This window comes from Danio aesculapii, chromosome 8, assembly GCF_903798145.1.
Source record: "Danio aesculapii chromosome 8, fDanAes4.1, whole genome shotgun sequence".
Classification (NCBI taxonomy): Eukaryota; Metazoa; Chordata; class Actinopteri; order Cypriniformes; family Danionidae; genus Danio; species Danio aesculapii.
The window spans coordinates 50103707-50120788 of NC_079442.1; the positions used below are offsets into that span (position 1 = coordinate 50103707).

Consider the following 17082-nt stretch of genomic DNA (forward strand, 5'->3'; position numbering starts at 1 on the left):
TGCGCAATCGCAGCGGATACTTACACAGAGGATAACAAACATTCCTCAGCAAACAAACCTTATAATAAACTATAAAACATATTTCAAATATTATGTTATGATGTATTATTATTCGTCTTACTTGAAACCATGCTCTTGTCTTTGATACGTCATTTGAAAATAGCTTGAGCGTTGCCGGCAAAATTAAAAAACTTCTTTGGACAAATGACATGTCAATCAGCATCAGGAACTGCCAGCAGCAAATAAAATTTTGGACACTCCTCTGGTTCCGCCACTGATTAAATGAGACAACAGTGGGCGTGGCTTGAATTTTCTACTGCGAGCTGATTGGATGAAGTAAAGTAGGCATTTTATTCAGAAAGATTGGCAAGTGCGTTTGGGAAGAGTTATCATTATTATTATTTTCTTTATTTAGCCAGGAGATCACATTGAAACAGTACTGTCTCTTCTTCCAGTGAGACATGGTCAAGTTGGCAGGCAGCACATAAAGTTTCACATAAAAATGACAAAAATAATACCACAAAATTACAAATCATAAAAATCACAGATCAGATCAGGTCATAAAAAGATCAGATCATAAAAAACAATTACAAGTATCCTTCAAGACGTTGTACAGGAGATGTTTAAAAGTACTCAGAGAAGGAAGTGTGTCAAGACTAAGCTGATTTTGCAGGTCATTCCAAATCCTAGGAGCATAAAAGGAAAAGACACGTTTGCAGAGTTCTGACAAAACCCTTGAGACTGTTAAATGAATACAGGAACCAGATCTGTGTTGGTTATTTATGTGAAATACTAACAAATTAGAAAGATGGAATGGTAATTTACCTACGTAAACCTTTAAAATAAATAAGCACTAATGTAATTTTCACCTTTGAAATAAAGATAACCAGTCTAAGGAACCGTACAAAATACAATGATGCGTCTGTGAGCCTGTGACCAAGCGTATTGCTGCATGATAAACAGAATCTGGTTTTCTAATTAGAGTAGCGGCAGTATGCATATATAGATGATCACCATAATCAATTATAGACAGAAATGTACTCTCTACTAGTTTCTTACGGGCCTTATAAGGAAAACATTTTTTTGACCGGTATAAGAAACCAAATTTTAGTTTATATAAGAAACCTAAAATAAGAAACCTAAGCTTTTCCATTAACTTGTCAATGTGTGTTTCAAAGGCTAATCTCTTGTCAATACAAATACCTAGATATTTTTAGGAGCTAACTCTTTCTATTTGTACACCGTTCTAAGATGTAATTGTCTGGTCTGTTGCCTTAGAGCGGCCGTGGCTAAAAATCCTATATTTAGTCTTTTTAGAATTTAAAACCAATTTTAAGTTCAATTCAATTCACCTTTATTTGAATAGCGCTTTTACAATGTAGATTGTGTCAAAGCAGGTTCACATAAAAGGTCATAGTAAATAGAAACAGAGTAGTTCAGTTTTCAGTGTAGCTCAGTTCAGTGTGGTTTAAAAATCACTACTGAGAGTCCAAACACTGAAGAGCAAATCCAACGATGCGCAGCTCTACAGATCACGAACCATGCAAGCCAGTGGCGACAGCGTTGACATCCTGCAACGTACACTGTAATACTTGAAAAGCGTTCTGTAAATACTGTACAGCTTGGTTTAAGGAATGTACCGCTGTATATAATATTGTATCATCTGCGTACAGGTATATTTTAGCTGAATCTATTCAATGACCTAAATCGTTAATATAAATAGAAATAACAACGGAGCTAAAACAGATCCTTGGGGAAGCCCAGTGTTGACATTAAGAAAGGGCGAATTATAATGATCAACTGTCACACATTGAGTGCGTTCTGCAAAATAATTTTCAAACCATTTTAGAGCAAGTTGACTAAAACCTAAAAGCCTGAGTCTCTGCAACATTAGTTTATGATCTACAGAATCAAAAGCAAAAGTTATTAAAAGTTATTAAACTAACAGCCTCCTCCTGCTCACCATTTCTGATTGTTGTCAAAACTGACAACTGGAGGGGCGTGGTTAAGTATGTTAGCCACGCCCAATACCTCAGACAGACCTAATCGGAGAATTGAACTGAAAACAAACAGTGCTTTTTCAGATTTCAATTAAAGATTACAAGGGCTAACATTTTTTTTTTCTTAATGACATGCAAGGATGAACTGTTCACCATAAAACCAGCAATGTGTAATCTAACAACATCAAACAGTTAGATATTACTTGATGTGTACTTTAAAAGAGCCATCTGTGAGGGGTATTCTCAGCAGTATATATATTGAGAACTGTTATTCAAATGACTTATTCAGAGAATGTGGTAGATTTTTTACCCATAGTTAGAGCGATAGTTTAATATTCCTGCGCTTTTACAGCCCCTCACCACACATACAGTATGAGTGAGATGCACTACAAAAGAAATCAGCCTGAAGTGCATGCAAGTGCAGCCCATTTCTGAGAACAGTTTCGCGCAAAATGGCCGAATCAAATAAAAGCGGCGAATCAGAGGACCTTTGTGAGAGCATGAGATGAAATCAGTCTGAGTAACCAACCGCGGGACACAGAGAGAGACCCGCACATGAAAAGCAGAGCGGAGAAGTGGATAAATAAGTGTGCTGAGTGGGTGAAAGGGCAGCGAGTGGGTGGACAGAGTGAGTGTGCCGGTCCGAGCCCCAATCGGCCCTCAGCATTTCATCAGCCATTAGCTTCAGGTCACAAATCGCATTCACGTCATGCCCGACAAGGCCACAATCACACAGCAAACGCATTATAAAGCATTATAAAACATTAACCTGAGGCAACGCTAAAGGGGAAATTCAAAACGACAAGTGTAGAAGATACAATCAGTAACTGTCTCGGTTTATTAAAGCCTGCGAGCTTTAAAGTAAAGCTCGTCAGACATGCATCTGTGGAAATTGGGTAATTTGCAAAACAATTTATCAATTTAGACACCACTTTTACACTGTGTGAAAGTTGAAAACTTGTAATTTACATGTCTGGATTCACTTTTTAATCTGTATTAAAATCTTTGCCTAACTCAATTAAAACTGCATGACCCTGGACTAAAAAAAACTATAATTTTTGGCAATTAAGACATGGTTTATTAGAATAAAATAATATTTGTCTGAGGGTTAGAAATCTGAGGGTTCAAAAATAATCTATATGTTAAGAATATTGCCTTTAAAGCAACATGTAACTAATAAAAAAAATTGATATACTTTAAGGAAGGAAATTGATATTAGCTACTTTCCATCCACCTATTTTTATGTGCATTTTGGATGTGCGGCTAAAAAACGGTTGATGGAAACAACAAGATGAGCATAAAATTTGAAAATGCACATAAAAAACGTATGCGCATAACTGAGTGGGATAAAGTTTTTATTGGATAGGAAAAGATGCGCATAAACTACGATGGAAACACTTTTACCGAACAAATTCCAGTATGCACAATAAAAAAAAGGTCATGTGATGTTATGAGATTATGTGATAATGAAAATGTGTGTGAATGGATAAACCAGCAGGCTGAGCACACTGTAAACCATCTGAAATGTTGTTTTGGTCATTCTAAAATGCCTTAACCGTTTAAGTAATAGTGTTATATTATTAATGACCTCCAGAATCAAGAGCGTCTGTGCTCCGCATCTGACGCCTTCAAACGCCACCATGCGTTCACTGCGTGTCAGGATTGCCTTCTGAGGCGCAAGTCATTTATTAAATGAAGAAAAGATTGACGCAGCTTCTATTATCGCAGCAAATTCTGTTCTCTACTGTTGATATTTGGCACCAGATAATCAGGAAGTGACGATTTTGTTTGCTTCGACTCGTTGGATGGAAACGCTGCTTTATTCGCACGTCTTTTATGCGATAATCCAGTTTTGCGCATAAACTTAATTTGTATTTTTGGATGTAAACTATTGTCTTAATGGAAGATATTTACTTTTTTGACTAAAATAATGTATTTTTGGCTAATCCTACACAAATACCCAAGCGGCATAAAAATGGTTAGGTTATATAAAAATACAGAAACTACAGAGAATACACTGAGCAAAGTGCAAGATAAAGGGTTTGTGTGAGTTTGTCTGTGGTTTCAACAGTAAAAAAAAAAACTGTAAAAATGTTGTGGTAAAAATTTGTAACTCGTTTAACGGTACATTTCTTTAAATTATACAGTGAATAAGAATTTCTTGCATGACACTTCACTTATATTTTTTTGTTAACATTACTCTGGTTATTTTTGGGGGTTTTCTCTTGGGTTATGCACAATAGAGTTGTATATTACATCTACTACTACTAATAATAATAACAATAATATTTCCTTACATTTATATAGAGCTTTCCTGGACACTCAAAGCACTTTACACATTGGGGGAATCTCCACATCCACCACCAATGTGCAGCATCCACCTGGATGATGCGACGGCAGCCATATTGCGCCAGACCAGTGAGTGATGAAGCCACAGACAGAGTGATGAAGCCAATTATGATATGGGGATGGTTAGGAGGCCATGACGGACAGAGACCAGCATGCAAATTTGGCCAGGATGCCAGGGTTAAACCCCTACTCTTTTCCAAAGAACATCCTGGGATTTTTAGTCCCCACAGAGAGTCAGGACCTCGGTTTAACATCTCATCTGAAAGACAGTGCTCACTGAGCAGTATAGAGTCCCCTTCAATATACCGGGGTGTTAGGACCCGCACAGACCGCAGGTTGAGCGCCCCCTGCCGGTCTCACTAACACCACTTCCAACAGCAACCTAGCTTTCCCTGAAAGCTCTTTAAGATCTCCAAATTCAGGGCTTCTGGTAGTACCTAGAATAGCAAAGTCGAGTAAAGGAGGTCGAGCCTTCTCATTTATGGCTCCTAAACTCTTAAATAGCCTTCCTAATAATGTCCGAGGCTCAGACACACTCTCGCAGTTCAAAACTAGATTAAAGACCTATCTCTTTAGTAAAGCATACACTCAGTGCATCACTTAGCCCTTTTGATGCTTGAACGTGCTCCACGCAGGTTTTTGCATCTCATTTATATACACTATGAACAGCAGCTATGCTAATTATTCTCTTTATTCTTTATTTCCACATGGGGATACTCATACCAAGGCCCCCAGAGGCTATGCAGCACCACTGATTCGATCCAAGACCCACGACGAGATGATCCCAAGGTTTTTTATAATCCTGGACCAGGCCGTATCCCGAGCAGTGGTGGTCATGGAGGAGTGGAGAGCATGAGACTGATTCCTGTGATGCTCCGGGGACAGACGAGTCTTGCTGACGTCCAGCTTCTCCAACCTCCGGCACCTAGACTGCAGCTCTGCACAAGACGTTTGGCCAGCGGAGAAATGGTCGTGCCCAACTGAGCCTGGTTTTTAGGTTTTTTTAATTCTTCACTATCGCCAATCTGTGAAGTTTTTCCTCGCTGCTGTCACCACCTGTTCGGAACCAGTACAGCTGCGCATCGATGGATTTGCTCTTCGGTGTTTGGACTCTCAGCAGTGAAAATTAAACCACACTGAACTGAACTTAAACTCTGAAAACTGAACTGATACTCAATTTACTATATTCTTCTATGTGAAGCTGCTTTGACACAATCTACATCATCCTCCACACTCACTACTGATGACTTTGCTACATTCTTTTGCACCAAAACTGCAAAAATCAGTGCTCAATTTGCTGCACCTACAACAAACACACAAGATACACCACCAACACCACACACACTCACCTCTTTTTCCCAGCTCTCTGAGTCTGAGGTGTCCAATCTCGTGCTATCAAGCCATGCAACCACCTGTCCGCTTGATCCCATTCCCTCTCATATCTTGCAAGCCATTTCTCCTGCAGTCATACCAACACTGACTCACATAATTAACACATCTCTTGACTCTGGTCTATTCCCTACTTCATTTAAGCAGGCTAGGGTAACCCCTCTGCTAAAGAAACCCAACCTGGATCAAACGCTACTTGAAAACTACAGACCGGTATCCCTGCTTCCATTCATGGCCAAGATTTTTTTCAAGATTACTCAAAACAACCTCATGGACAACAAGCAATCTGGCTTTAAGAAAGGCCACTCAACTGAGACTGCCCTGCTCTCGGTCGTGGAGGATCTCAGACTGGCTAAAGCAGACTCTAAATCATCTGTCCTCATCTTGCTGGATGTATCAGCTGCTTTTGACACTGTAAACCACCAGATCCTGCTATCTACACTTGAGTCACTGGGCGTCGCAGGCACTGTTATTCAGTGGTTCAGTTCTTACCTCTCGGACAGGTCATTCAGGGTGTCTTGGAGGGGAGAGGTGTCCAACCTACAGCATCTAAACACTGGGGTACCTCAGGGCTCTGTTCTTGGGCCACTTCTCTTCTCTATCTACACGGCATCTTTAGGAACAGTCATCCAGAAACATGGATTTTCCTACCACTGCTATGCTGATGATACCCAGCTATACCTCTCTTTTCACCCTGATGATCCCTCGGTTCCAGCTCGCATTTCAGCCTGCCTGTCAGACATTTCACACTGGATGAAAGATCATCATCTTCAGCTTAACCTCACGAAAACGGAAATGCTTGAAGTTTCTGCCAACCCGACTCTACACCATAACTTTTCAATCCAGATGGATGGGGCAACCATTACTGCATCCAAAATGGTAAAAAGCCTTGGAGTAACGATTGATGACCAACTGAACTTCTCTGACCACATTTCTAGAACTGCTCGATCTTGCAGATTTGCACTCTACAACATCAGAAAGGTCAGACCCTTCCTATCTGAACATACAGCTCAACTCATTGTTCAAGCTCTTGTTCTCTCCAAACTGGACTATTGCAACTCTCTACTAGCCGGGCTTCCAGATAATTCTATCAAACCTCTTCAGCTGCTTCAGAACGCAGCAGCACGAGTGGTCTTTGATGAACCCAAAAGAGCACATGTCACTCCGCTACTCACCCGTTTGCACTGGCTGCCAGTTGCTGCCCGCATCAAATTCAAAGCTCTGATGTTTGCTTACAAAGCGACCTCTGGCTTTGCTCCTTCGTATCTGCTCTCACTTCTGCAGATTTATGTGCCCTCCAGAAACTTGCGTTCTGTGAATGAACGTCGCCTCATTGTTCCATCCCTAAGAGGGAAGAAATCACTGTCCCGAACTCTCACATTCAATCTGCCCAGTTGGTGGAATGAACTCCCTAACTGCATCAGAACAGCAGAGTCACTTGCTGTCTTCAAGAAACGACTAAAAACTCAACTGTTTAGTCTCCACTTTCCTTCCTAATCTTAACTGCCTCTCTGGCTATACCACTAACTGTACTCTCTCTCTCTCAAAAAAAAAATAAATTAATTAAAAAAAATAAAAAAAAATTTACTAACGCTTTGCTTCTTAGACTTTACACACCTGAAACTTGTCTATAGCACTTGTTCACTGCTGCTCTTTTGGATAAAAGCGTCTGCTAAATGACTAAATGTAAATGTAAATGTAAAAGCACTAGAGAAATAAAGGTGAATTGAATTTAATTGAATTTAATTATTAAGGTAAGTGGCTGCAAACAATTTATATGGGCTAAATATAAAATAATAATAAATAAATTTAGCAATGTTCAACTTAACATGCCAATTAAACTATTGGCATAAATATTTTACCAATAAAAATCAATAGGCTTGAGGTTATAGTGCTTAAAAAAGCCATGTGCAGAAAAACAAATATAGAAAATAATGTGTGTTCTTGCTTTATTTTACAATAACTATCATAATTATTCATCATAAATGACAGAAAAGAGGTGCTTGACATTTTGTGAAATTGCCTCCTGAATGAAAGTCATAATATGAAAAAGAAAAAAAACAGCTCAAAGCGAGTCAACACAGTCGTCTTCTGTGAGTCCTCTGTGTTAATTTGACTGCTTAATTATCAATAGAGAACTAATTGCTCCCCTGCACAGATAACGTCATTTGTGACTATGCTTTTTTAATCCAGAAAGTGGGCTGAAATGAAAGCATCTGCAAAGGTGTCAAACTCTAAAACAGGTCTCGAATAATCGAAGAAAAATGAAAGAATGAGTTCAACTAAACACTTATTGTAGTTAATTGTTCCTAGAAACTAAACACAGTCAACATTTCCCATTTTAAGACGACATTAACATCATCCGAAGCAACTCTCAGATGAGCAAGTTCACTAAATGCCAAAAAAAAAAGAGCTCCCATCTGAACTGGAAATCACCCACTAAAAGCAGCTCCGCTCCGAACTGACAGCTTAATGGAGCGATTCCCCTCTGAGCTTAACAAACCAATGAGCAACTTCATATATTCATGAAAATAATGAAAAGGCCTTTCTGTGCCACTCTAAGCTTTTTTTTTTTTTTGCGTTTTGCTTTTTTAAGCTCAAGGGAGACCAACAGTTTTAGTAAATTTACCCACAGGGAATTAGGAATAATTCTTCAATGAAAACTGAAGTAAAGCCTGCTGCGAGATGAGTCACAAGAAAAGATTTGAAAATCTAAATAAATCTACAACAGTGAAGACAAAATGAACACTCATATTTACCACACATACAGATGTTAACACTTCAATATGTTCCCTCTGCTGCCAGTAAAATGGCGCCAGTAAATGCAGCATGCCCCAACAGCTTTTGACCGCTGGGTGCCGCTTTAACTATAGACTTCATCAGCTAAAACACAAACATGCAATTTTCAGCTTGGCCTTTACTAGCTAGGACGATAATATATGTGTACCGTATGCAAGGTGCTGTATTTTATGTAATGTGTTCAATTAAAATTAATAATTTTGCTATGTTGTTTTAGTTTCCTTAGTAACAAACATGCTTTCACACTATATTGTGTTTAGAAAAGATGTCTACAATCCATGGTGAGAAGCCTATGCTGCAAATATTAAAGAGCCAAGACTTAAATCTGAAAGTACACAGCGTTTAAAACTATTGATTCATTTATAAAAGAGTCGACTCATAGTGCTTCAAATGAATCGTCTTGATAACGAGTCTTTAGTTCTCGCTGAAATTCCTGATCCCTGTCAAGAACACCTGTTGGACTCTACAGGCTTACGCACACACACACACAGATACACAGCACGACACTTCCTGGCCCCAATCCATTGCCTTCGTATGCTTTCACCCACTGGAGGGGGTAGGCGGGTCTGTGACCAGTGCCTCCATGGCTGCAGGACCTGATGGCTGCCCGCCCTTACCGGATTACATCCACACCCCCTGTTCCCATCCCCTGTGGCAATGTTATGTCTTGTCGGTGTGTTTTTGTGCTAGATTGCTGGGGCTTTTTCTTTCTCCCTGATCTCACATTGCTCTAACTTAAGAGCAAGGTGAGAGGGATTTTTTTTTTGCCTCTCTTTCCTGAATGTATCTTATTGCCTGTTCCACCTCCTGTGACCTGTTTTCCCTGGAGTCTGTGCACGGTCGGGGGGTTCCATTTACCTGCATTTCGTTGCCTTGTACTTGCACATGTGTGATGACAATAAATTGAAACTAATCTAATTTAATCTAATCTTTAGCCACTTTGGTGTGACGTCGATATGAAACTTAAGTCCCGCCCAATTTTCGCGAACGCAAACTCGGGAAAATTGAAACCTGCAGCCCCGCCCACAAACACTGTAGCAAAGAAAAAAAGACAAGCACTGTAGCAGACGCCGTTTGAATCAAGTCGTGAAGATGCTGTGCTCAGGATATTATAGGAAGTGTGAGGGAAAGTTAGTGTTGTCTTCTCTACCCAAAGATGAAATGGTGAAGAGTCAGTGGTTGAGGTTTATTTTTGCAAAAATACCTCAGCATTATTATAATTTTTCTGACGAGTGCTTCAGTAATCTACACGCTTACAACGGGGGATTCGTCTGCCATTTGTTCAAAGGAGCATCAGAAAAGACTATTGATATACGGGACTTTGTCAGAGCTCAACAGGAACTTTACAGTGTACCAGTTTCTTCCTCCATTTTACAAGTGTAAGTGCGATTAAAATGGTTGCCTACATGTTTTCTCTAGCTTGCAAATTATGTATTTAATTGTGTTTTGTTACTTGTAACCGCTTGTACTGTATCTGGTTAACACTTTATATTCTCATATCGCGTCTAATGCCACGTTGAAAACGTGATGTGCTGCTTTGTGTACGGATTTAAATGCGTTTGTGAGCTTGCGTTCCACTGCCATTTGTCATTGCTATGGCCACCGTCCGCTGTTCCTACACAGCTACTCTATATTTCTGTCTGTTCGCATCCCGTCCCATTCTGCAGTTACACCTATAAACATGTTCTTAATCCCTTATCCCATGGCAGTAATGGTCATTTTGAAGTGTCACCCACTGTATAGTACATTTGTTCAACTGCATGACAAAAAAACTGGTTTACAGAACTCAAAAGATTGTAATCTTGCTTCTGAGAGAGTGAAAATAAGGATTGTCACGTGCATATATATATATATATATATATATATATATATATATATATATATATATATATATATATATATATATATATATATATATATATATATATTTGTAAATATTCTAGCCAACAAGAATAGTTTTTCAAAGCTCTTATTCAGAAATATTTAGTGTGTTTTATTTTGGCTTTGCTTCTGTGACATTTATTTTGCAGTAGTCTTGCAGAAGTTCATTTGTACTCATACTGCAGTCTCTGTGAGCAAGACTCTAATTAGCATCTGTGAAACTCTGTGGGAATGATCTGAGAAATCTGTGAAATGTTCAAAATGTACTGTAAAAATGCCGGGATTTGTTTTGGGACACCATGAAGGAATTAAGGTAAAGGTGCAGTATGTAAGTTTGACATCTGGTTCAAAACAAACGCAAGTTGCCAGATTGACAACACCAACATTGGTTTTACATATAAACAGTGTTGGGCACGTTCCTTCAAAAGAGTAATTAGTTATAGTTACTAGTTACTTCTCACAAATAGTAACATAGTTACATAACTATAAAAGTAACTAATTACCAGGGAGAGTAACTATTGTGTTACTTAAAAAAATCTAATTTGTCAAATTACTATAAAATAAATATAAAGCATTGAACACGAATCTACACTATTTTAATGTTGTTGTGGGACAATGTGAGAGACAACGGCAGCATGTCCTCAACTATATATCTAGATATTATTTCGTTTAATTCTGTCTGAGTAAGTTTTATTTGCTTTGACGTCATGGCTTCGTCTCTTCCTTTGGTAGCAGAGTAGGGTTGGGTTGATAGACGACGCCATGGTACATCGGCGATACCGCAATCCTCCACTCTGCACACTTAGGCCCCGTTTACACAAATACGTCTTAGTTTTAAAATGGTAATTTAGAACAAAAACGATCCAAGTCCACACTGGCGTTTGATCTAGCATTTCTGAAAAGCCCTCCATCCACACTATACCACTGAAAACGCACATTACCTGACCACACACACACACTCGGTCATGCGCTGCAGCATATGCGCACGTCTTAGCTCCAGCAGTCAGCAGGTGATCTGGGCACAAAACCCCAGAGAGCAGTGCACGTCGGACAGTTTATCGAGGATGTACCGCTGGATCGTGTCCCAATATAGTTGTTAAACGTGATGTTTAATTAATCTTGTCTCTATCTAACGACTTTACCGTCTTTTAAATCTATCAGGTAACGTGTCACAGCATCAGTACACTGCTTCAGTCCTTCGCTTTCACGCTTGTACTTAGTAATTTTAACTAAAACCTCAGATACTGTTGGTTGGTTGCTGTTGTTTGTGCACCTTTTTTACCAACAAAGTTTGTCGACGCCATTATAATGACACAGATCACTCTGCCTATTCATCCCCGCGAGAAAAGTGATTGACAGGTGGTAATATGTGTGCAACTCATCATTATTTATTTATGATTTGGTTGTAGGTAAAACAAAGACCATGCGGGTCTGGTAGTTGTAACAATAGGCTACAAATAATTAATTCGTTATGAATTAATAAATTATTCATAATTAATTTACCGCCACCCACGACGACGAAGCCATCGTCCATCGCGATGTTTCACATTAGAAATTGTACGATGTAAAATTGGTCGACATCGGCCAACCCTATAGCAGAGCTCATGTTATCCTATACCTGCATAGCCACTAATTTTGTGGCGGCATGTGACAACGTGAGGTGCTTCATTAGATTAGAATTACTTGTCACAAACGGAGAGAGGCTCTTTTTTTCCTGGGCATAAGTTGCACGATACATAAACTCATACCTTTGACCTCAACGAGAGAAAAGTAGTGCTAATATTTCAGTTTGCAAATGCTACCTTTCAACTTTGCCATCGTTCTGACTCCTGGTAGTTGGTGTTTGTGTGAACACCCGCACTACTCTGCATCTGATTGGCAAACGATGGAAATGTACTCCAAGCCAGTCATCACATTCACAGTTACACCACATTCACAGACACACCAATCATCATTGCTGGTTGGTTATGTTTCCTGCCCCAGCCCCGAACACACATCCATCCCAGATTAAGAGAGGCTGAGAGAGACGCTGCTCGCATGAAAACCACTTCAGTGTTCTCAATTATAGTAACGCTCATTATATTGTCAGTAACTGTAACAGCATTGAAACTCATTTGATTGCTCGTACTGAAAAAAGCATCACCATTAATAGCGCCGTTTATTTATAGCGCCGTTATTCCCATCACTGTATATAAAATGCAGCAATATGTACCCTCAGATGTCGATTCTCAAAAATCTACACCAGGGTACACTTTCCCAATAAGCTTGTGTTGATAAAAACATAGTTAACCTGCAGTTGTACAGTATATAGTGTACTTCCAAAAAATGAATACAAAAATAAAAATGTTTTGCAGTTCTTTTGCTGGAATTTGCAGTTCTTTTGCTGAAATCTGTTTTCTTTCACCATAAGTAAAATTTATTTCTAAACTAAACTAAAGTAAACTAAAGACTATAGGTGGTCGTGCTTTTTCATACAGTGCGCCTAAGCTATGGAATGGCCTACCCATCAGTATCAGGAATGCTGCTTCTTTGGACTGTTTTGAGAAACTTCTCAAGACTCACCTTTTTACCGTTGCTTTTAACTTAGATTGATAATTTTTGTTTAATTTAATCATCCAATTGTACAGACTATTTTATTGTGGTCTTTTTAATTGTTCTGCTTTGTTACTGTTTGCCTTGTAGCGCTTTGGGTCTGAGAGAAGCGCACTATAAATAAGATTTATTATTATTATTAAACTAATTTCGAGAGGATCTCATGCTTATGATTGACCACAGCCGGTCCCGCATTAGCTAATCATGATCCCCCATGATCATATGATTCCTAAAGCCGAGTTCAGACTGCATGATTTTCAAAGTAATCGTGTCACGGATGTTTTCACACTACATGATTATCTGGGCTAGCATTTTGTCGCTGCTTTGTTTACACTGCAAGATGTATCGGCGACAGGGAGTTTCACACTGCATGACTTTACAAAACAACTTTGTCCAAACAAGGCCTACGTCTCGCAACCAAAAACACGCAGTATATCTTTAGTTATTAACTACATAATAAGAAATAAGCTTTTAATGGGGTAGAAAATGTACATATTTGCTCACCTGGGTTTAAAAGGAATTAGAAATGTCTCCTCGACTTTTTCCTTTTTCGAGCCGGTTGTGGTATTGCTCAGATGACATGTCAAACAGACACGGGTGCTCCTGCCAAATTTACACTAGTTTTTCCTCCATTTCTTAGGTCCAAATAAACCGAAAATGAGCGCTTTTAACTTGTCCCCCAACCTCCCGCTGTCCTGCACATACCCATACTAGTGGATGCTCCTCTTTCATTGGCTGTAGGTGATCGCTGATGTTATTTTCAGTCAAAACTTATTTCACACTGTATGATTTGAGTCACCGACAGCTCCAGACATTTAGCGTGCCAAATATCTCACAGGTATCGGCGACTCATGGGCGAATTTCTCAGATCGCGTCTTTGATAGTTCACACTGTGTGATTGTTACTCACGTGAACGAGCACAGATTTGCTTGTGATTTCAGGCATTTGTCGGCAATTTCTCAGAACCTGTCGCGATTCAAAATCGGGGCTAAAATCATGCAGTCTGAACTATGTCTCTCACTATAAAAACCACAGTCTTCATTCCACATTTATCTTCATCCAGAAAAAAAAACCCTTCTCCTTTTTTCCTCATAGATTTGGGCGCCACGGCGGCGCAGTGGCTAGCACTGTTAGCCTAAACAGCAAGAACACTGCTGGTCCTGGTCCACACACGTGGCCGGCGGGTGTTTCTGTGTGGCGTTTGCATGTTCTTCCCGTATCCATGTTTCCCCCCGGGTTCTCCGGTTTCCTCCCACCACCCAAAGATATGCATCACACGTAACAGACTAAGCAAAACAGGCACTTTGTCTAGCTCTCTTCATTCTCAAAGTAGTTTACCTTAGCCACATCAGCAGGGGAGTTTTTGAGATCTACCTGAGCTAAATCCTCCCTCTCACTCTGCTAACGGGAGGGAGCCCTGGGCTCGAGGATCCCTTGAGCTCAGTGCTCTCTCTAGTGACAGCATGCCATCATAAATCATCAGCTAAGTGCGAACTCTTCAAATCAGGCAATAAAACTGTGCTTTAAATTTGACTTTGTTGCATCTACTGTCACTAGTCAGGAAATCCAGACACTACAGTGCAGTCCACGTGTTTGCAAGCACCCTGCCGAAGAAAACGAATATTTTCCTCAAACCAAACCAACTGATCAAATCTGTGGGATGAAAAGTGAGCACTTGGTTTAAAGTCTGATTGCTGCTAATTCGAGACCTTTGCCGGCTCGTCACGACAGCATTTCCACCGCATCCGCAACATCCTTCACTGCTAGGTACCATTTTTGTCTCCATGGCAACCATGGTGCGATGGAGCCTGGCACTGAGGGAGATGTGCAAGAAGCGGCAGAAAGCAGGCTGTTTTTCTATTATGCTCCTACATTCACGTCTCCTTCTGCAGTCATATGCTCTCTGTCACTTTACTTGTGCTAATAAGTTGGCCATCGTTATTTCAGATAGTGTTGAAGTCAGAATTATTAGCCCCCCTGTAAATTTTTCCCCAATTTCTGTTTATCGTAAAGATTTTTTTCAACACATTTCTGAACATAATAGTTTTAATAACTCATTTCTGACAACTGATTTCTTTAATCCTGACCATGATGACAGTCAGTAATATTTTTCAAGATAATAGTATTCAGCTTAAAGTAACATTTAAAGGCTTAACTAGGTTAATTAGGCAAGTTAGGGTAATTAAGTCATTGTATAACAGTGGTTTGTTCTGTAAAACAAATATTACCTAAGGGGGCTAATAACTTTGACCTTAAAAGCAGTTTTTTAAAAAAAAAACATTTTATTCTAGCCGAAATAAAACAAATAAGACTTTCTCCAGAGGAAAAAATATTAAAGGAAATACTGTGGAAAAAAATCCATGCTCTGTTAAACATCATTTCCCCAAAAAAAAAAAAAAATCAAGAACTGTGTTGTAATTCAGCTCATTTTAAATACTGTAAGTGGTTTAAACAAACAGCGAACGTCATTTTTGAGCGTGTTAAACAAACACGTGATGAAAAATCTGCCAAAATATACACTTTATTAATGCTCAATACACAAAACAACTCTCCTAAAACCTCCGACTGACTAAACCAGTGTAAACACACACAGCTAAAGCAACTCAGCTTTTTAAGATCATAAAAAACAATTATTCAGTAAATACATCCTCAACCATATTTCTCATGCATACCATATAGTTGCATGCCATTGTATAGTCACTTTGATTATTGTGCTGTAATACATTCATGTGCACTTTTTCAGCATAAAAATTATGTTAATAAATTCATGATTTTGTATTTTGTTAATAGTGACATTTTACAATAAGGTCCTATTATTCATTCATTCATTTTCTTTTCGGCTTAGTCCCTTTATTAATCTGGGGTCACCACAGCAGAATGAACCACCAACTTATCTAGCATATGTTTTACACAGCGTATGCCCTTCCAGCCGCAACCCATCATTGGGAAACACCCACATGCACTTATTCAAATAGGAGCACCCGGAGGAAACCCATGCAAATGCGGCGAGAACATGCAAACTCCACACAGAAATGCCAACTTATCCAGCCGAGGAAAGAAGGCTATCCAACCTTCTTGTTGTGAGGCAAACGTGCTACCCACTGCGCCACCACGTCACCAAGGTCCTATTAGTTCACATTATTTATTCTATTAACTAAATGTAGTAAAAAAAATTAAAATTTCACTGTTAGTTAATACAAATAAGACTTGACTGAATAAGACTGAAGTTTATTAATAAACTAATTTCGAGAGGATCACGTGCTTATGATGGAACACAGCTGGTCCCACATCATTCAATTTATGATTCACCAATCAGATGTTTCTCTTGAATTTTCTTTCTTTTTAATTAATGTTCTCTGATTCCTTAATAATAAAAGATTTAACAACTTAGCATTTCAATAATATATGAGTAAATTTTGACATAAATGTTCAATTTAATAATTTTTTTATTAAATTCATTAAAGTTTTTAATAAAGTTTAATAATAATAATAATAATACTTAAGGTACTTTTAATTGTTAGCTAAATAATGTTAACAAATTGAACCTTCATGGGTGACCCTTTACAATAATATTCCATTAGTTAATGTTAGTAAATGTATTACAATCACTTATTGTACCTTGTTTTTACATTTACTTATTTTAAATTGTCTTCTGATCATATGCTGGCATCAGTTGATAAAATCCATCAATGCAATGGCACTTTATGTTAACCCTCATATTGCATAAGGTTAGTTTTGAACCAGAAGAGAAACATTACACATCTTATGTAAAGAAAAAACGAATAATTTATTAAAAGAATAAAAATTTGCCTAAGTTTAAACTTAACCTTACCGCTATACCGAACTGAAATTTCTTTTAAAACATTTCCTCCGCTCACTGAAACACTCTGTATCATCAAAAACACTGGCCATGCAAATACAAATAAAATAAAAATGTAAATAAAATTAAATAATTAAATTGTTATAATAAATAAAACAAAAAATAATTAATTAAATTAAGATTAAAATAAATAAAATAAAAATGTAAGGTAAATATATATATTTTTTTATTTAAAATAAAAAAAATAAATAA

General features: G+C 38.4%; 1 protein-coding gene across 7 annotated transcripts in view; it reads right to left on the reverse strand.

The window, feature by feature from the left end:
• The window catches only part of LOC130233889 (citron Rho-interacting kinase), a 139179-nt gene that overhangs the window by 97340 nt on the left and 24757 nt on the right, over positions 1-17082 (reverse strand). The window lies entirely within an intron of this gene.